This window comes from Camelus bactrianus, chromosome 9 (assembly GCF_048773025.1).
Source record: "Camelus bactrianus isolate YW-2024 breed Bactrian camel chromosome 9, ASM4877302v1, whole genome shotgun sequence".
In the NCBI taxonomy this organism is placed as follows: domain Eukaryota; kingdom Metazoa; phylum Chordata; class Mammalia; order Artiodactyla; family Camelidae; genus Camelus; species Camelus bactrianus.
Window position 1 is genome coordinate 29,235,665 of NC_133547.1, and position 21,161 is coordinate 29,256,825.

The 21,161-nt window shown below is 47.8% G+C and overlaps 1 long non-coding RNA gene across 1 annotated transcript in view; it reads right to left on the reverse strand.

The window, feature by feature from the left end:
- The window catches only part of LOC105065332 (uncharacterized), a 174,778-nt gene that overhangs the window by 68,903 nt on the left and 84,714 nt on the right, over positions 1-21,161 (reverse strand). The gene's annotated exons all lie outside the window — the stretch shown is intronic.

A 21,161-nucleotide genomic window follows, 5' to 3' on the forward strand; every position in this document is an offset into this window, starting at 1 on the left:
GCCTGGTCCTCGCCCAGATCCCAGCTCTGCCCATCTCTGGAAGTCAGTGCTCTGCTCTCTCAGGCTGGCCTCACGCACAGGAAAGGGGTCCTGGCAGGGTTTAGCACGTCGTCACTGGCAGCCCCATGTTGTGGCTTGCAGAAACTTCTGCGTTAGACAGCATCCACTGTGTCAGATGAGGAGACGAGGGCCTCCTTCAGCTGCTGCCTTTCCAGGGCCTGAGCATCGTCCTCCAGAGCAGGCAGGTGCCTGTGGGAGATGCAGCTTTAGTTCGCTTCCTTTTCAGCCTCTTTGGGCCTTTGATGCAACAGCGCCTGTGCACGCGTCCTGAGGCTGCTTTCTGGACCCATTTTGGTCCCCTGAAGAACCTGAGCAATCATGAAGGGATTGGGGGAAGGGAGTCCTTTGGTCAATTCTAGAACTCCATAAAGAATGCAATCCCTTACCTTGGAGCCCACACATTACAGTATCACAGCCGGGCCTTGTAAGTGCCCCCTCCTGCAGGAAGCAGCATGCTTGCCGGGAGGGTGGTCATCCCCTCCCCGGAGCCTAAAGAAAGCCTTGGCTCTGTGAGGGAGCACTCCCCAGGGAGACTTTACTCACCAGGGAGGTTTTACGCACCGAGGCCACTGCCTGTCACCATGACAGCTCCTGACTACGTGGCAATCTCTGGCCAGCTGGTGGGAGGCAGCTTGCCCTGCCTTGGCCCCAGTCCTGCAGTGACCGATGGAGGTCATCAGTAATAGTCAGGGTTCTCCAGAGAAACAGAACCAGTAGGATGGATGAATGAATAGATAGACAGAAATGATAGATAAGTAGGTAGATAAATAGATGGTAAAGTAGGGGAGGAAAAATGATTTTCCTTCTACCCTTCTATATTCTCAGCTGGGGTCCCTGTAGCAAAATAGATTAACAAGAGAAATACAGAAGGTTATTAACATATCTCATGCAAACATGGGAGACACCCAGGGAAAATGAGGAACTCTCAAACAGGCACCTTCGAATTCAGACTTAACTACTACCTTCAGCTAAGTCAAAGACAAAAGGGCATGAGGAGGCCAGTGATGGGGGAGTCCGGGAAAAGCAAGTTTGTTATGCAGATTTACTTTATTGTTATTTTACTTATTTATTTCTAAGGGGGAGTTTATTAGGTTTACTTATGTTTTTTTTAGAGAAGGTCCTGGCCAGGACCTTGTGCATGCTAAGCATGTGCTCTGCCACTTGAGATATGCCCTCCCCCACTCTTATGCAGATTTAAGTGGGTGTCTTCTCCATCGATAAGTCTCTAGTGATTCAGTCATCCTTTTCTTTCAGGCACCGAGAAAGAGATACCCTTACAAATGGAGATTTTCTTTTTATAAATGCAAATTTCCCTTATAGAAGAGTAACTGCTACTCTGTCTTTATGGCTTCTCCTGTATTTACTGTTTCTCAAAATAATCTTCATGCCAAGAGCACATTTTGGAGTGGCCTGTTCTGGTCTCCTACAATAGGTAGACAGAAAGAAATTTATTTATAAGAAATTAGCTTATGAGATTATGGAGACTGACAAACGCCAAGATCTGCAGGATGAGTCAGCAGTCTGGAGACCCAGGAGAGGTGATGGTATAATTTCCAGTCCAAAGGCTGGCAGGCCCAAGACCCAGGAAGAGCCAAGATTTCAGTTCTCAAGTCTAAAGGCAGGAAGCAAAAAATCCATGTCCCAATTTGAAGGCAGTCAGGCAAGAACTTTCTCTTATTGGAGGAGGGTCAGCTTCTCAGGTCTTCAACTGATTGGACAGGGCCCACCCACATTAGGGAGAGCAATCTGCTTCACTCAGTCTACTGCTGATCCAAATGGTAAACTCACCCCAAAATGCCTTCACAGAAACACCCAGAATAATGTTTGACCAATATCTGGGTACCCTAGTCAAGGTGACAAAAAAAAATTCTCCATCATGCACCACTTTCCTGAGCTTTTAGACCAGCTTTTCTCAAAATGTGTGCTTCATGGAGCCCAGTCCTAAAACATACTCCACTGAAAGAGGGAGAGAGGGAGAGAGAAAGGGAGAGAAATACCCTGCTGTGGTCAAATACACTTAGAAAATATAATATAAGTATTTCTCTCTATCCTTGCCCCAGCTCCTCTTGGAGAGTTTTAAAGTACAGTGGCAGATAAAGAAAAGTGAGAGGTCCTGTAGTTAGGACAACTCTTCTAAGGTGTTTGGCCCAGTAGCTCCCAGAACAATGGAACACTGTTCAGGAAATGTTGAGTGGTCTGCAGACCTGGCTGAGCACCTACATCCCATGGGGAGCTTTCGAAATGCCAGTCCTCATACTCTGACTGAGTGGGAGCTGGAAGTCCACGCTCCTAAACGCTCCCTGAGCACCTCTGCGTCCTGCGTGTGGATTGGCCTGGGGTGGGGGAGGGGGGACCGTTCTATTTGGCAGTCAGCCCATTCACTCAGGTGTCTGGGGAAGGGAGGCTGCTGTCATTTAGACAGAACTCCCTCTCCTTGGCCTCAGTCCCTGCCTTGATGAGGGCAGCATCAAGATTGCCCCTTCCTGAAGTCACCCCGTTTTCTCCCTAAAGCAATCTGGGAAGGCTCTTTGCTTACTTTTGGAACCTGTGCCAAGCCCCAGGGAAGCAGCAGGGTTAAGAAGAATAATAAATAAAAGGGCTGAGCGCACGGCCGGTCCCAGCCCCACCTGGCCCCCCGGGTCCCGCCCAGCCCCAGCTCCTCCGTCTGTCCTGGGCACAAAACTGCACTTGGCTGTCTCACACCCTGGGTTGTTTCACGTCTCCGGACCTGCCCTCGCTCTTCCCTCTGCCTTCACGTATGCCCACCTTTCTTCACTAGGATCTCTTCTCCAAAGTGCAGCCCAGGGATTGTCTCCAGGAAGCTTTCTCCAGTCCCTGGCTGGGCCCCTGCTCCTCCTCGGTGCTCCCACAATGCCTGCCTGCACGAAATCCATTACAGCATTTAGTGCATGTGCGCAGAAACGGTGTGTTTATGAGTCTATGCCTCCCCGGGCCCCTACTTACCTCTACTTTAAAACCAAGTGTGTGTGTGTGGGTGTGTGTGTGTAAAATCTGAGGTCCCATTTCATGAACATTTTGGCTAAAACTGCCCACCTACCCCTAATTCCTAAGTGGCAATTGCTGGGCTCCTACAAATCCATGATTTCTGAACAGCTCACTGTCCTCTCTTCTCCTTTGTGAAGGTTTAGGACACCTCCACGAGGCCTTAAATCCCCTAAATTCTTTAAGGTCAGAGAGCGTGTTTTAAACATCTTTGAACCCCCAGAGCTTATACACTACAGGCTTTCAATAAACATGGTGGAAGTTAACTGAACCATTGACAACCTCTTAGGAAACAGATTAAGTTTATGTGATTCATTATCTTCATGGCTCCGTATCAGAAACTTAAGCCAATGATTTTTCTCTTTGCCAGACTTCCATGCTAAAGACTCGGATATTCCTAACCCTTCACCAGGGAGAGAGGACAGCCAGTTGTCTGGAAATCACAAATTTGTAGGAACTCAGCAAGTGCCTGGAAGGCATTAGGGGCAATTGGAATTAAGAAATGACACTAGTCTATAGCCAAAATGTTCGTGAAATGGGCTGTCATATTTTGCCAAAATAAATACATGAATGAAATACTTTTTTAAATTTAAAGAGGAAAAACTTTCTCCTATAAATTAAATCTACTTTCTTTGCGTGCTCAGTGCTCCTATTTCCATGTGGGACCTGGGTGTCTGAACAGCAGCAAGAGCCCGGGCCCAGCGGGAGACCAACAGCGCAGTAACTGCGGAAGTAGCTGAGGGAGGTAAACGAAGGGACCATTGACACAGGTGAGATGGGGCTCATTCTTGTCCAGGAAAGCCAGCAAGGGGTGAAGAGACACCCCGGGCCCAGCAGCACCAGGAAGCTTCCACTGCCCCCGGCCTGAAGGGGTTACCAGGACCTGGAGGGACAGACTGAGAGGAGGGTGGCCCCACAGGGGCTGGGCCTTAGGTAGTAGAAGACAGCCACAGACGGCCTGGGGCCCACAGGGAGCCGGGGGGAATAAAGACCCATGTCACTCTCCATCAGCCTTCCAGTTTCTTGTGGGGGCTCCTTGGCAAATTCGACCAGGGGTCAAAGGTCAAAGGTGGCTGTTGATGCAAATCATTAGCCTCCTGGGGCACAGAGCACGTGGAAAGGGAGGAAAATCCACCTGAAAGGGCAGTGGAGACTACCCAGTGCACCAGCCCTAATGAAAAGGTAAAGTCACATTCTGTTACTTGTTGTCTATCATAGCGGCTCTGAGCCCCTGTCTCCCCCAGATTAGTCTCTTCTCCTCAGCCCCTGGAGAGGGGTGTGCACCCAACTTCTCCTACCAGTATTACGCCGGTCCCAGGCCCTTGCCTGCTGCGGCTTGTGGCAGGCTCTGGGATGATGAGTTATTTTTGTTCTTTTCGAATCCTAGGTCACATGATGGGCTAAGACAAGATAATTGTAGAGATTCTGGGAAATTCCTGGCCGCCCGATCTACAAAAGTCACAGATCTAGCTGTCCGCTAAGTAAACCTCTCTCTCACAGCCCTCCCAGACATGGGTATAATATATTTGACTTCTGGAACACTTCAGGAAAAAGAGCTGCGTCTGGGTCACTTTACTAGACATTAAATTAGGGAACACGTCTTTATCTTAGAGTCAGAAGATGATGAGATATCAGAAGTCTAGGTTTTACATGGGAGTTACGGGAGAATTTTTTACTTTCAAAATTTTATGACCATTTTAGATAAAGCTTAGGTCATTTCTTAATCCAGATGGCATTGCCTGTTCTTAAATGGAAGTAATTTTGTAATTTTTATAAGCTTTAGAACCAGATTATTCATTTATCATCTATTGTTACTATTCTTGTCTTAAACTGAAATATTACATGCTATTGTAATAAACTTGTGAAATTTACTGGCACCAGGTGCCCCCAGAGTGGGATAAACAGGCAACTGGAAACATTTGGTGTGCCAAAAATTACGATTCTTGAAGGCTTACCAACCAACATTTCAAGTCCAAAACCCAGAATCTGGTTTTAAGAATTATGGTTATATGGTGACTGGTGACAATTCTCAGAACTAATGTGGTTGACTTGGGAGAGTGTGTCAATCAACTTTCATTTCTTTCTCCAACAGGGTGTGGTGAAATTCTGTTTACTTTGTATTCATAATCCAGACTTTGAAAATGTTCTTCCTCGAGGAGAGGGAGGTGGGGAGGAGATGCTGGATGCTTCAACGTCACCTACTGCTGGTCAGAAACTCTTTGGGCATGGAAACATTGAGGGATTGCATTAGAATGTTTTTGGCTGGAAGTATCTAAAAAATTCAACTCAAAGAGTCTTACACAACAAGGAAATTTTCTTATTCTACAGAACAAAAGCCCTGTGATAGGACGGCTGCCAAGTTAGCGACAGAGGGAACCCAGCTTCTCTCTCCTTTTCTGCTTTATCATCCTTAGTGCAAATCTACGGGCTTCTCCTTAGCTTATCAACTTCCGGTTGGAAAACGGCAGCCCCTGCTTATAGCTCACAGGTGGTATCACATAAAAACACAAACGTCAAGTAAAAGAAGTGTCCCTGCCTCTCTTTTTAAGAAGGAATTCATCTCTCTCAGAACCCTCCAGCAGCCTTCTCTCACTTCTTACTGGTCAGAACTGCACCACACATTCAGGCCTAATCTATTTCTAGCAAGAGGAACAGGGTCACCTGGAGTGGCTTAGCTTCATCAAGACCCAGCCTCTGGAAGCTGGAGAGGGTCTCAGCCCCCCTAGAAGCACAAGGGCCTCACCAAGGAGGAGAAATTGAATGAAACTGAGGTTCAGTTAGGAAGGAGGGTGGGTACCATGCCCAAGGCGAGAGGCCACCTACCCTCTGTATACATCTCGCCACATGCCTGAAAAAGTGCAGCAGGTTTCAAGAGCCTGGCAGGATGGCAGGTGATGGGGGCAAATCAATCAACTCAGGGCAGGATGTTTTTCAGGGATGGTCCCTGGTCTGGTCCTTAACTTCCGCACAGGTGAGGGGAGCTCTACTCTGGGAAACCGGATGGAAAACAGACAGAGGCAAACCAGCAGATGTCTTTTCAGGATATGCTTGCATAGGTAAAATAATTTTATGTTTTATCTGTATAAATATCTTAAAGTATGGATCTAAAATGGAGTTAAAGATGGAGGGGGTAGAATTCTCAATGTCAAGGGCTCGGTACTCTCCAGCTGTGCCGTATACTTTCCTGGGTTCCTGGGAGTGGCCTTCCACACACTCTGACTCATTAGACGACCATGTGTCAGATCACTTGTACCAATTCTTAGGAACGTGTGGTCCCCGCACCTATGAGGAGGCCAAGAGCTCTCAAGTGAGGTTTCCACGTTGTCATAAGATATGTTTGCCTTTCTGGGTCACTCCTCTGCTGCTGCTGACGGCTGAAGGACTGCTACTTCATCAAGTCTAGACTTTTATCCTGCCCCAAGCACACACCTGCTCGCCATGTGACTCACCCATCAGAGAGCCGCCCGACAGCCACCTGGCCTCCCGCCCCCGCCGGCTCTTTGAGAGTCACTTCCAGCCCCCTTTTACCTATTCTTGTCCCTTCTATCACCCTGAGGTTGGGCTTATCAACCTTCTGTTGAAATTTTAAGGTTTTGTTTTTTTTTAATAATATTTAGGTACAGGCTAGTAATGTTCCAGAAACATGGGTTACTAAGACCAAGGAATGATCTCGCCAGCCAAACTGCTAGTCCATTCGTGAGAAAAGGCAATATTTTCTCAATCAAGGGGCTATCAAATGGGCTTAAGAGGGCAGTAAGCAAATTCTACCTTGAAAGGGTCAAAGATGAAACATCTTAGCTGCATCCAAAGTCACCAGTGAGGGACATCACTGTCCATTGGAAGCCCTCACGATGTCATTTGTTACATAAACGAATGTGTCCACTGGAAGCACGTGGCCTGCTGGGTTAAAGTCCTGCTTGCAGAAGGCCCTCCTTTCCTCAAGACCCTACCAGGGCCCTTCCTTCTGCAAAAGCTCCTACTCTTTCAGGGGGGCAATACCATTTAGATGCTTAGGGCTTTAAGCTAGAGTTCCTGCATTCAAATTCCGGTTCTGCTGTTTGCCTGCTGTGCGATCTTCGGGGAGTTGTTTCATGTCTCCGTGAACGTGTCCTCAAGTGGGACAGTAGAATAAGAGTGTCGACCTCATATGCGTGTTGTGACCGTGACATATAAAGTAACCGGTATACAGCCAGTGCTCAATAAATGTTAGCTATTATTATTTTTCAAATACTTATGCCCTTTAACCCAGAAATTCTGCTTCGAGGAATTCATTCTAAGAAAGTAATCATGGACTTATGTAAAAAACCATTCCGTCAGCATTTTTTATAATATCAAAATCTAGGTACAGCCTAACTATCCAAGGATAGAGAATTGGTTGAATAAATCATTATATATCCATAAATGAAACATTATCAATAATTAAATACCAATATACTTCTAGATATGACATGAAATGATATTCACGAAATACAGTTAATAAGTTATCAAAACAAAAAAAAGTGCATAGGAGATACGTCTTATAAAAAAGATGTTTAAAAGGTGTTTATCAAAAAGATGAGCATATATGTGTGCAAGGAAAAGCGTATATTAAGATGTTAACAGTAGTCAGGATTTTAAGCTATTTTTTCTTCTTTATACTCTCATTTTTTTACAATTACAAGTAACCTATATAAAAAATTCAAAGAATTCCGGCCTATCTTGTACTATTCCTGTCCTGAACTTGGCTGACTGACCCAAACCTGGGTCTCTGCTCAGGAAATGAGAGAGAGGCCAACAGCAGCTCACTCTTGGGTGTGTCTGGTGACGCACGAGGTGTGAGGGCCTCTGCCCAATGCGGGGACAGTGAACCTTGGGCAGGGCAGCTCTTGTGGGATCTGGGTAAGAGAGTGGGGAAGGGGCTGGGCAGCCTGGCAGGTGAGGAGAATAAACCAGGGCCTTGGGGATGGTCCAGAGGCTCTACAAGAGAGGGAAACCGTGGGAGAAAAGGAAAGGAGAGGGTTCCCAGCACTGCCTGGGCTCCCGATGACTTACTGGTTCTTGGACCAGTTTTAGTCCACAGGTATCCTTAAAATCAACCTCAATTTCTGAGAGTATTTTTGAGCAAGGCTCTACATCTCACAGCAGAAGCACCTGAATGACCCGTCCTCCCAACACCATTTTCCCAAGTGGATTATGAATCTCTTTGGAGCAGGCAGCATGTCCCCCACACTGTGCACAAGCAGCTCAAGCCTGGGCAGATTCTAGTTGCTTATTGAATGTTTCATTCATTCATTTCTACACTGTACAAATAGGTGACGTGTGTCTGCGGTGTGCTAAGTGTGCTGTTAAGCACGGGAGATACAGCAATGAACAGAATAGAGCAAAAGATCCCTACTGGCAAAGTATAATAATTAAAATATATAGTATTTTAGGTCATGACAAGTGCTAATGAGAAAAATAAATCAAGAGAGGGTGCACTAGGGTGGAGAGATGGTTTTGCAGAAGGATTTGCAATGTAACTGGCACAGTCAGAAAAGAAAGAGACATTGGAGCAGAGTCCTAAAGGAGATGAGGGGGCATGCCATATGATTATTTGGCAAAAGAGCATGCTAGGCAGGGAGAACAGCAAGTACAAATGCCCTGAGGCAGAGAGAGCTCAGCGTGTTTGAGAAAGAGCAACACCAATGCACCTGGGATAGAGTGAGCAACAGGGAGAGCAAGGCTCGTGCAAATGAGCCTGTCATTTAAAACATGATGAGACTGGAGGACAAGGGAGGTGCAAGAAAGGCAGAGAGAGACACGTTGAAGTGAAGCCTTGACCCTCCACCCAACCTAAGACTGGAAAGTGAAGCCCGAGCCTTTGCTTTGGGCCCTATCTTTGGGTAGGAGGGGAGGTCAGCGAGGGAAGGGAGGGGCCAAATCCTGTGGTCAGATCACGGAGGGCACCGAAGGACTGTGACTTCCACTCTCGGTGATGCAGGGAGACCTGGGAAGCTTTTGAGCAGAGTAGACACACCTGTGACCTGGCTTGTAAGAGGTCGCACCGAGTGGAAAATGCACTGCAGGGAGACCAGGAAGCAGGCTTTTGGGGGCAGCCCCGGAGGAGGGATGATGGGAGTGCTGATGAGGGTGGTAGTAAGAGCGGTGGAGAAGAGAGACAAGACACATCCCAGATGTGATTTGAAGGTGGAACTAGGGAGAGATGACCCAAAACAAAGGTTCTGGCTTCAGTTTCCAGTTTTAGATGGAGGTCATCTTGTCCCTCCCAGGAACAACCATTAACCTTTCTTGTATAACATGACTCATGTCAGTTTTAGACAATAGGGCATTTCCAGGGGCCTCTGCCTGGATGGATCGTCTTTCTTCAACTACGCCCACCTTTCCTCCCCCTGACTGTTCACCACCCTTGGTCGGAAACAGTTGACAAAACCGCATTGCCTTTTTGAGATCTCCTCGTCAAGTCTTTGGCAAGTTCAGATGAAACAGCAAAATTCTCCTTGAAAACTGATCCACACATTTGCTTTGAAAATAAAAAACAGATTCCCCACAGCCTTGGCGGTGAATGCTCAAGGCCAGTGCTCCCGGGGTGAAGCTGCATTTGAGCTGAAAGTTGGGAAGAGCCTCGGGAGAATGATTAAGGTAGCTTCTATGTCATGAATCACCGCTGAGGAGCATCAAACAGCGCCCCGTGGCCTCCAGGACCTAACAGGCTTCCAAATATAGCCAGTAAGTTACTAGGAGGAATCTTAGCCCCTTGATAAACATCTCACTGAGGCTGAACAACGTAACTTTCATGAAATTAATAACCAGCCCTCCATCACCTTCACCTCAACCCCACCAACTGAACACTGTTAATCAAAGGGAGACAAGGTAGCTTGCAAACATATACTGTCCCTGTCTTTCTAGCTATTGCCAAAACATTCTGAGGATAAATTAATAACAGGGAGAAGATTATGCTCAAAATCGTTCCAGGAATGGGGCTGTTGAGTTTCTGAGTCAACCAGTACTAGAGCTGATGTCCGCCAATGTGTGTGGCTTAATTGCTCAAGGTCACTTTCAAGGAGCTGTCCCAGAGCCCGACGGGCTTTGCTGGAATTACCGGAATTTTTCCAGGCTCAGTCATGTTGGCCTACCTCAGGGAGGAGTCAGATGAAGTGCCAGAGGCCCGACTGCCTAGCCTCCAAGTCACGCATTTTCTTCCTGTCTGTGCTCACTCGTTTTTCTCCACTGACTTTGGGGTCAAATGATCTGGTTTTGAAATTTAACTTCACCACTTATTGGCAGGATGGCCTTTAATTAATGTCTTTCAACAAATATTTGTTGAACACCTGCTGTGTTCCAGGTACTGTAAACACTGATGGGTATACAGTTCTTTGAGCCTGGTTTTCTCATATGCAGATGCCACCAACATCCCCTCCCGTGGAGAGTAAGCTTAGTGGGGAGAAGGGTTAGTGAGAAGATTAAGTGAGATGTTTACACATAGTAGGGAGGCAGTAAATGGCATCCATTATTGTAATTTTAAGAGAATATTCAGATTTTAAAAGGGGGTAAGGAACATTCTGTCAGCCGGCAGGTAGGAGAAGCCTGGCCCTCCATGGGAAGGCAATCAGAAGTCGGCGCCAGAACCTCACTCTCTTTTGAATGGTCTTTCACTGGTGCGTGCTTGTGTTTCCATGATTAATTTTATGTGTCAGCTTGTCTGGGCCGCAGGGCGCCCAGATACTTGGTCAGACATTATTCTTCATGTTTCTGTGAGGGTGTCTTTGGATGAGACGAACGCTGAAATTGGTAGGCAGGTCGCCCCCTTTCGTGCTTGGGACCCCGTCCACCAGCTGCTGCCCTGAACAGAAGAGGCTGATGCTCCCCGCGAGAGGAGAGAAACCCTTCTTCCCAGACGGCTCTCAGAATAGGACAGCAGCTTTTTTCCTGCCTTCAGACTTGAACTGAAACACTGGCTCTTCCAGGGTCCTGAGCCTGTCAAACTCTGGATGCAAACTACACCATCGGTTCTCCTGGTTCTCAGGCCTTTGGACTTGGACTGAAACCACCAGTCCCCTCCCCGGAGCCTCCAGCCTGCTGATGTCCGCAGATCTAGGGTCATGCCAGCCTCTAACTGCATGAGCTGGCAGACCTTATAGAGTCATGTGCAGAGTCGTACAGAACACAGAAGCAGTAAGAATTTACTGCCCAATTAACTAAATTTGCGTTGAAATTTTCTTCCAGTTTACCATTTTCAAAATAGCCTCAGCTTAAAAAAATGTATTTTCATCTCTTGCTTTCCAAAAAGTGGATGAAAATGTCTTCTATGTTCTGTATCTTACTATTCTAGATGAAATAAATCTCTCCACAGCCAAGCACGTATGAAGGAGAAGTGAACTCCCTTTGTTTCAGCCTCTTTAAACATACCCACCTTTAACAAATGTGTGGATTAAGCATTGCATACAGTGTAAAATTTTAGTATTTTCTAGCCATGAATTGTCCAACACTTAATCAGAAAAGTAAACAGTACTGTGATTAAAAAGCTGCAAGCAACCTGGGTAAGCAGAGCTTTCCTTGGACAGGACCCCTCTGCGCACAGGGCGTTGCTGGTACATCATGGAGGATGGTGGGGTCCGCACATCCAGTCCCGGCTTCTGTTTCCTGGTATCAAGGGGGCAGCTCTCCTTGTATGGCCCAGACTCATTACCACTGGGAAGAAGAGCATTGTTTTGTTTTCCTTCTCTCCAGTCACACCTAAACCCATGTCCCGCAGGACCCTGTAGACTGTGTCTCAGATCAGAGACAAAGGACAGTGATGTGCCCCACACACCTGCTGAAAACCTGTTTGGAGCCAAGGTGAGGGGAGGCCGTCCTCAACCTCCCCAAAGCCTCCCCCCACAACCCCTCCGACCCGGTGGTCAGTCTCTGCTCCCAGTCTGTCTTCAGAAAGGCCTGACTTCAGCCAGTCCTGGGAGAAGGGTTGCTTTGTCCTGGGTGGTCTTTGAGAAGGTCAGCCCAAGCCCTGGGTGGTCCTCACCCAAAGGAACACACAGTACCGAGAGTCATCTCCGATGACCTCTGCTCAGGGAGGAGGCGGGATGTGAAAGGCCCCCAGCCCTCCCTCTTTGGCTCTACAATGTGTTGTCTTACTGTGTCCAGATGTTTTTCCTAATAATAGCTGCTTGATCTAATGTAAGGGTGAGTCTGTGTTCCCTGAGCACCCAGCGGACATGGGGAAATAACCTAGAAGACAGTGGGAAAGCAGAATATTTGGGATTAAATACAGATTTTTGTGGGATGATTCTCACAGTTGATAATACACCCACGGTGGCATACATACTGCAAAGGAACAAATTAAACGATCCTTATTTTCAGATGATATACGGCCTATGGAAAAAATCGCAAAGAATCTTAAAAAAAAAAAAAACCCCAAAAAACAAACAAAAAACCCAAGGAAACAAACAAAACCCATCTAGAACTAAAAGCTTAGCTAGGTTGCAGGACACAAGATCAACATTCAAAAATCAATTGTATTTCTATATACTGTCAGTAACCAGGTGGAAGTGAAAACAAAATATGTAGACATAATTCTAACCAAACATGTACAGGTCTTATCTGCTGAAAACGACAAAATGCTGATGAAAGAAATTCAGGAAGATGTAACAAATGGGAAAGCATACCGTGTTCACAGCTTGGGAGACTCAGCCTAGTAAAGATGTCAGTTCTCCCCAAACTGATCCACAGGTTTAACACAATTCCTATCAAAACCCCGAGGAAAATTTCTGTAGGCTTAGACAAGATTATTGTAAAATTTAGGTGGAAAGGTAAAGGGACTAGAATAGCTGAAACAATTTTAGACAAAAAGAATAAAGTGGGAGGAATCACTCTATCCAATTTTAAGATTTAGTTTATATCTACAGTAATCAAGACAATGTGTGATAAGGCAGGATGGAGGCATAGATCAGCAAAACAAGATAGGGAAGCCAGAAGTAAATTTACACAAGGACAACCAACTGACTTTTGACAAAGGAGCAGAAGATACTCAATGGAGAAAGGATAGTTTTTTTAAAAAACAGATTATGCTGGAACAATTGGACATCCATAGTCCAAAAAAACCCACAAAAACCCAACTTCAAACTAAACCTCACACCTTATACAAAATTAACTCAAAAAGGATCATAGATTTAAGTGTAAAACTGTAAAACGTTTAGAAGAAAACAGAAAATCTTCAGGACCCAGGGAAACAGGAAGAGTTCTTAAATGTGACATGAGAAGCACAATCCATAAAAGAGAAAATTAAGTTGGTCTTCATCAAAATTAAAATCTTTTTTCTGCAGAAGACCCGTGGAGAGGATGAAAAGACATGCTGTAGATAAGTAGGAAATATTTGCACACCACACACGTGGCAAAGGACTCAGCCAGGATCCATCAAGAACTTTGAAACTTGACACTAGCCAGGGGTTAGGGGATAGGGGTTGGGGGAGCGGGGTGACTACAAAGGTGTAGCACCAGGGATGTCTTTGTGGTGACAGAACAGTTCTGTATCTTGACTGAGGTGGTTGCTACAGGAATTTACGCACGTGAAAGATTTTGTAGACTCATATGCAAAACTAATGGAATCTGAATAAGATGCGTGCTTTTTACTGATGTGCGACTGTCCTGTAGTTATGTAAGCGTCACCATTGGGGGAGATCGGGTGAAGGGGACGCAGAACCCCTCTGTACTATTTTCTGCAACTTTCTTCCAAGTCTTTAGTTATTAATAAAGTGTCTTTAAAAATAGTTGCCTGGATGGTCCTCACCAGCTGATAATCTTCAGGATAACTGTGACTTTACTCCCCAGTCTAGACAGCAGATCTTCAGAGGAAGGGACTGAGGCTTATACCTCTTTGCGACTTCCACATGCTGACCACAGACACAGTTCGATGTGTTTCTGTATGACAGCTGTCCCGGACCTCCTTTGGTTCCCTCCTCCTGCTGGGAAGTCTGCCCCTGTGCCTTTACTTACAGCTGCCTGAAGTCTCCATCAGCCAGGCCCTGAAGAGCCCCCACTTGTTCCAGATTCGTCAGCTACTGCAGGCTCGTCCAAATGAACATTCCACTCTGTACCATTCTCCACCTCCCAGGGGAGGGTAAGTTCTTTGAGATGGAGTCTACTTCTGTCGTGTGCACCCCTGTATCTCCATCTCCTAAAATAGTGGCCAACATTATAGTAGAGACTCAGAAAATACTTATGGACAGCGTGACTGGCTATCCATTAAACCAATGCAGAAGCAGTCTTGCATGCAAATTAAGGAACCGGTCTACAGGTCTCTCCCCGGGCAGGAGGCAGCAATCTTCACGTGTGCGTGTCTTATACAGGGTCACCTAACGAGAATTCCTGGGCCACCCTGTCTGCAGCAATTTCTCTTTCCTCAGAATTCCTACAAACACTGCAAAGAAGGGTCACTGTGCAGAGCCCTCAGTTGAATTCCGTTCAAAAGCATTTACTGAGCCCTGCTGGGTGCCTGGCCCTGTCCCAGTAACGGGGGTGCAGAGGTGAGCAAAGCCTGCTTGCTGCCCTGAAGAAGCTCCTGGTGCAGTTGGGGGAGACAGGCAGGCAGGCAGGCAGATCATTCTGACCCTGGTGAGCCCAGGATGCTAGGACAGTGAGCAGAGTGGAATCCTAATCTAGCCAGGGGGTGATGGGGAAGGCTCCCCAGGGCATCAGACAGATGGGGAGATGGGCAGATCACTCCTGAGGGCGTAGTCTCTGTCAGGCTCAGGGCTACACACCTCGGGAAGCCTTCTCTTGCCCCGAAGGGAAGTTTATTCTTTGCACTCACCTGAGTCTGGAGAACAAGTAGCGTCAGGCAGGCGGGAGGAAGGGAAGGGGCGCTCCCAGACCAAGAAGGCGTCATGAGGAAAGTCAGGGAAGGGCGCTCTGCAGGGTGTCCCCTCACCAGCACAGATCACTTGTATCACGGGGTGAAAACTTGACCGTGATGAAGGCAGGAAGGGAACCAGAAGTCACTTATAGGAGCTAGACTCTAGAAGGCCTCGTTCACTGTTCCCACAAACTCCAATGGCCTCCAGACTGGGCTCTGTGGAAGCCTGGCATTCACAAGGCTGGGCCACAGTTGCTGCAAACATTTGGTTCAAATTTCATTCAAAATGTTTTTAGAAGAATGTTGTAGCAGATGGTGTTGGTGCCCTGCCCAGGCCTCCTGCCCCTTACCATTTCAGGGCACACCTGCCGCTCTCAAGTGCCAGCTCCTGCACTCCTTTGACTGAGGGCTTTCTCTGGCTGCCAGGGTCCACTGTGCCTGGCCACATGGCTGGTCATCCATACCCCACAGCCCTCAGACAATGTGGTTGGTTATAAAGCCAGCTTCATCTTCCCTCGGGAGAAATAATTCTGATCCACGTGTCCTGTGCTGGCTCCCAGAGTCCCCACTGGAATTAAGCCCTGTTTGTCCACAGTGCAATTTACTCGGTGATCTTTCCCTCATTGGCTGCCTTCCCTACCCAGTCTCAGGCCCCCAGCCCCTGCTGGACTTTCCTGGGAGCTCTTCCCAGATAAACAGCTGCATTTAATCCTTGTGTCCAAGTCTGTTTGTAGAGTAGCCCAAACTAAGACACACACACAGAATATCTCCAATAGGATTCGAGCAAACTGGTAACAGTGGAAAAAAAAAACACTGGGGAGAAAAAGGCTGGTTGAGGGTGAGGTGGAGGGAGATTTATTTGTCATTAAATACCCCTTTTTAATCTTCTGGCTTTTGGACAATGTCCATAGATTTTCTATTAAAAATACTTTTTAAAAAAATGATCCAAAATATGTACTTTAAACCAGTAAAAAATCAAGTGCAATTTTATTTCAACATAGTCACATGGGCTTTAAACGTTCACATACTGGAGACCACCAGTTCATTAATTCACGCTGATAGGCAAATGTTCTTTGATACAATTAGAAGATTTGATCTTTTCTGCTGTTCTGGTTGATGATTTTGAGTATTTAATAAAGGTGTCATCGATTAGAAAGACTGTAGCTCTGTACAGGTGATTTCTCAAAATCCAGGCCTGACCATGTCCTCTCACATCAATTACACAGACACATTATGGGGGAGAACTGAGCGAGCAAACACAGGCTGAGAAAGCCCAGGCGACCGCATTCGCTCTCTCCTGCGTAACAGTTAGCTGTGCGGCCAGGGTAATATTGCACGAGCACATGTTCTCAGCTTGAAAAACCTTTACTCTCCTCGGCTTCCCTGAGTTCCACACAGTGCATTTAATCAGAGAAGTGAAAAAACGCAGAAAGAAAGGAAAACAGTCAAACAAGACAAAATAATAATAGTTTAGCCATTAAACCAAGTCAAGGACATTTAGTTCCTCCTCATGAACTACAGATAATATTCTGAGCCATGTCCTTTGAGCTGTTCCACAGACACTGAAACCCCCACCAGGTGGAAGATGTTAACTGTGTGCTGCCCACAAGCACGTCGACCTCAGACAGGTTGGAACCAGAAGGCTGATGATGTTGACTCCTGATGACCTTACTAGCAACCAATCAGAATGTCCATGAGCTAATCACACACCCCACAGCCCCTCCTCCCTCTCCCTGTCTTTAAAAGCCTTTCCCTGAAAGCCTTTGGGGAGTTCAGCTCTCGTGGGCACTAGCTACCTGGGCTCCTTGCTTGGCGCCCTGCAGTAAACCCTGCCCTTTCCTTCACCACAGCCCGGTGGCAGTGGGCTGGCTGTACTGTGCACGGGCAAGCGGACCCAGGTTTGGTTCAGTAATAAGATCTTGAACCAAACTTCCTCCACATTGGGCAACAGAAACAAATACAGGAATAAACTGGATGCCGAGGCTGATCTAAAACTGCAAGTGCACCCGTGGCCTTGAATGTCAGGTGTTTATGCTTTTGAAAATAGCCCCATTATTCAGAGCGGCTGGCTTTAAAGCAAGCAGATGTTATAAACGCATGCCTGAAAAGTGCCTGCCTCCCAATAAGAGAACTTTCCGATCGTTTCTTCCACTGGTGCTAAATGTAATATTTCAGTTGAAAAACCAGTTACATTTCTAAATGTCTGGACCTTTGATGTGGACGATGGGGACCAGCACGGGCTCCTGCACAGACCAGTGCTGTGGCTGGGGGTGTGTGTGTTTGAGACAGGCCCACCTGATAGCCGTGTGGACAGGGTATTGCAGAGTATGAGCTCACATCCCTCCTCATCCTGGGAAAGCAGCTGGAAGGTAGTGGAAAGCCAGGCTGGAGACAGAGGTTTGGCACTGACAGCTTACTAGGAGGTGGTTGACATCTTGGATGCAGGTGTGAGAGTCCAGGGAAAACATATCAAATAAGAAGAGAAGTAGGTCCGGTGTAAGGCCTGAGAAGCAATGCTGTGGCGCCGTCACAGGCAAAAGCAGGGACTTCACAGTCAGACCAAAAATCGCCTCCAGCAGTCAGACTTTGGATTCAGCATTCCTGAATCCCCCCAGGAGCCTAAGATAAAAGTTTGCATACAGCAGCTGCACTGTAAATGCTTCTTGGTTATTTATTCCAAAAAGGCACAGGATTGTATCACAACAAGAATCCCATTTAAACAAATTTACCAAAGTTTCCAAACTTGCTCCATCTAGAGATAGCAAATGGTGACTTTTTAAAAATTCTTCTGATTTTTTAAATTGGGAAAGGTCTACATACACGGGATACTTTCATGTTATCTTTTCTCGCCAATGAATGAAAGAGAGAAAGAAGGGAGGGAGGGAGGGAGAGAGGGACGGAGAGAAGGGAGGGAGGGAGAGAGGGAAGGGGGAGGAAAGGCATAGTTTGCATTTAACCAGTGCCTTGGCAGCCACATCACCCAGGGAACAGGACAGCGGCTCCCCCATACATCTGTTTCTTTCCCCACTGCTAGTAGTTAATAACTAGACTCCGAATAACTCCTTTTGTCTCTCTCCCTGCCTACTCCACTCCTGCCCTGACTCCTCCCTGATTTCTGAAGCAGAGCAGGGGCCCCCCAGGTGGAGCTCCCCCAGCCAGCACTAGAGAGCCCCTCTGCTTGTCTTTGGGGCCCAGCCCTTCACAGCTACTCCCAGAAGGGTCACAGTGCGGGGTCTGGAGGAGCACCCCCAGCCTCCTCTCATGCTGAGTGCACGCTTTCCCTCCTGGTTTCTTTTCCTGGATGGAGACAGAACCACAGAATCAGAGAAATGTCCTCTGCGGAAAAAGGATTCCTGTCCCTCTCCTCGCAGGGGGACCTCCCTGCCACCCGTCGCCAATAGTGTTGTCCCTTCACTGGACTCTGACCTAGGTGTCCAGACTGAGACACACTGTGATCCCTTGGCTCCTCTCTCTGTCCTCATTTCTATCTGTGCAAACTCTGGTTGGGATGGATGTGACAGGAAGTTTGGACGGGGAAAGAGAAGGGCAGTGCTGTAGGGGAGAGAGGGAGGGAGGGGTGCCGCCTTAGGGCGAGTGGGGCCCTCCAGGGCCATCCCAAGCATAGGTCTCCCAAGCATAGATCCACAGCTCCACCAGCGGGAAGTTAAGGAACTTCAGGGACCCTTGATTGTATTTCCACAACCCTATGCTTAATTTCATATTTGTGATTTCATAATTTGTCTTAAAGAAGGCATTCCCAAATTATAAAGACTTCAAGGACCCCCAAACCAAAGCCAACTCTTGCCACCAGCTGATTTTGAGCCACTTTTCTCCTGCTGCCACCCGCCAGGATTGCTCTCCACACCTGGCCACCTGCTAGTTTCCCAAGTCACTGCCTCCCCAACTCACTCGGCTCCAGCCACTGGTCTCCTGATTCCTTGAACATACCATGCGGTAGCCAAGGCCTCAGGGCCTTTGCACTGGCTGTTCACCCTGCCTGAAACGTTCCCCTACTCCCTCCCAGGCGCTTACCTCCTTGGTGTTGACTCAGATGGTATTCTTCTCTGTGGACATCCCCAAGTTCCCTGTTTAAGGTGGGCCCCGCTGCTCCCTCCGCACTGACTCCTGCCTTACCTACCCTGCTAATTGTCCACGTCATTTGTCATCTGCTAACACACTTCATAATCTGGTTATTTACTGTTTCTTTTCTGTCCCTGCCTCCCTCCCCACACTAGAATGGAAATTCCATGAGGGATTTTCAAAATTGGGTTTGTTGTCTGATGCACTCCTAGATCCTAGTACATATGCACAGTAGTCACTGGTTAATATTTGTCTCACAGATGCGTGAACTTGCAGGGTCTGAGGCAAGGACCCTGCCTGCTGCCACTGGGGGACAGCTCTGGTCAACGAGCATCCAAACGAGAGAAAGGAAAGCTGCTTCTCAGAGGTGACTTGCTTTACAGGCTGGGCCAGGCCCCAGGCTCATAGGTCACAGATGGCAGTACATCCCTCCCTGTCTGCCTCAGGGGGCACCACCTGGCCCTGGAGAGCGCTGCCACCTAGGAATACCCCAAAACGCTGAGGCTGGGATAGGAGAGGGGCTGGAGTGCGTCTGTCTCGTTGGGGCTGGGGACCGTGGGACATTCATGTGTGCGCTTTCCAGTCCTACAAAAGCGCAGCCCATTACCAATACAGCAAATTGCAGAGATGTTGATTCAGAGCTGGTGCTAACTTCCTGCCTTCACACATCTGGCAGACACCCGCTGGCCTGACCTGGGGATGCAGGGAGTGAGGGCCTTTTAACCCCACAGGGACACATCATTGAGTGATATTTGATCCTGGCGCCAGGAAGAGGGAGTGTGTCTATGAGGCAGAGGGTGTGGGTGACGCCAAGATGTCCATGGGGCCCCTTCCTGAAGCCAGTGATCCCCAGTCAGCTAGTCAGGACCCCCGCCCCCTGCAGACAATGCTGACGACATCATGGCAATCCCAGGCTTTATATAGTAGTTTAGGGTTGCCAAAGCTCTTTGTCATAGCCTCTTCCATTTCATGGTCATTCTAACCTGGAAGACAGACCAGGAAACAGCATCCCGTTTTCCATAGGAAGAATGTGAGGCTGAATAGTTAGGAGATGCGTGGGGTCAGGGAACCAGCACACGCCAAGGCTGTACTGGTACACCCTGTGCTGTGTTGTGTGCTCAGTGACTACAGCCTGTGACACCCTGGCTTTTACACTATTTCCCAAAACCTCAGAGCCCCTGGAGCGCAGAGACTTATCCCCGCGCCAGGGCTGGGTTTGCATCCTCCTGTGGTGAGGCTGCTGAGGCTGCATGAGGGGCGAGTGACTCCACGGACAGGAGAGTGTCGCTGGCCTTTCAACACCCAAGGCTCACCCACCAGCAGCTCTCCTCTCATCACTCTCGTGGACTGCAATGATTACCAAAAAAGAAAAAAAACAAGATCACTTTTTTTTTCTTAAATGATCATCAGCTGAGAGTCAATAAAAATCGAGGAGGCAACGGCGGGGGAATTGCATGATCAGGAGGAGGGTGGCTGTGATGGCAGGAGCATTCGCAACTGTCTTCTCTTCCACACTTGCCAGGGGTCAGACTTGGTGTTATGTGCTTGACACGTATCTCATTTATGCTTCCCAACTGTCCTGTGACAAGGACACTTCGTTAAATTTAAAGTTTAGATAAACAACAAGTGATTTAATCTGGGACATAACACTAAAAAAAATTTGTTGTCTATCTGAAAATTCAATTTAGCTGGGAATTCTGTCTTCTTATCTGGCAACTCTAGCCTTGGGCATTTAAGGAGCAGCAAGGAGACCAGTGTGGCCAGAGTGGAGACATACGGAGAGGATGGAGGTGGGCGAGGAAGGGGAAGCGGGCAGAGGGGAGGCTGGTTGACATTTCGCGCCCAGAGAAGCCAGCTGATGTGCTTCCAGGTCTTCCGGTGCCGTTTCCTCCTGGCTGTCCAAGAGACAAACGTGTGCTGAGAGATGTGAAAGCGGAGGTAGGACAACCCAGGGGGGAGCTGATCTAGAGGGATCATAACGACCTTCTTTTCCAAAGAAGGTGAAGCTCTAGGAAACCCCTGGCATCAACTTGACCTTGGTTTTTCACCTGGCTCAGAAGCTGGATCCCGGGCAGACTAAGTGAAGGAGTCAGCTGATGCGGTGTGAACCGGGAGGGAGCCCAGAGGTAACGCTGTAGAAGGGGCCGGGGCCTCCCCACCTCCTCTCATGTTGGCGTAAGGTGGGGAGGGGGAG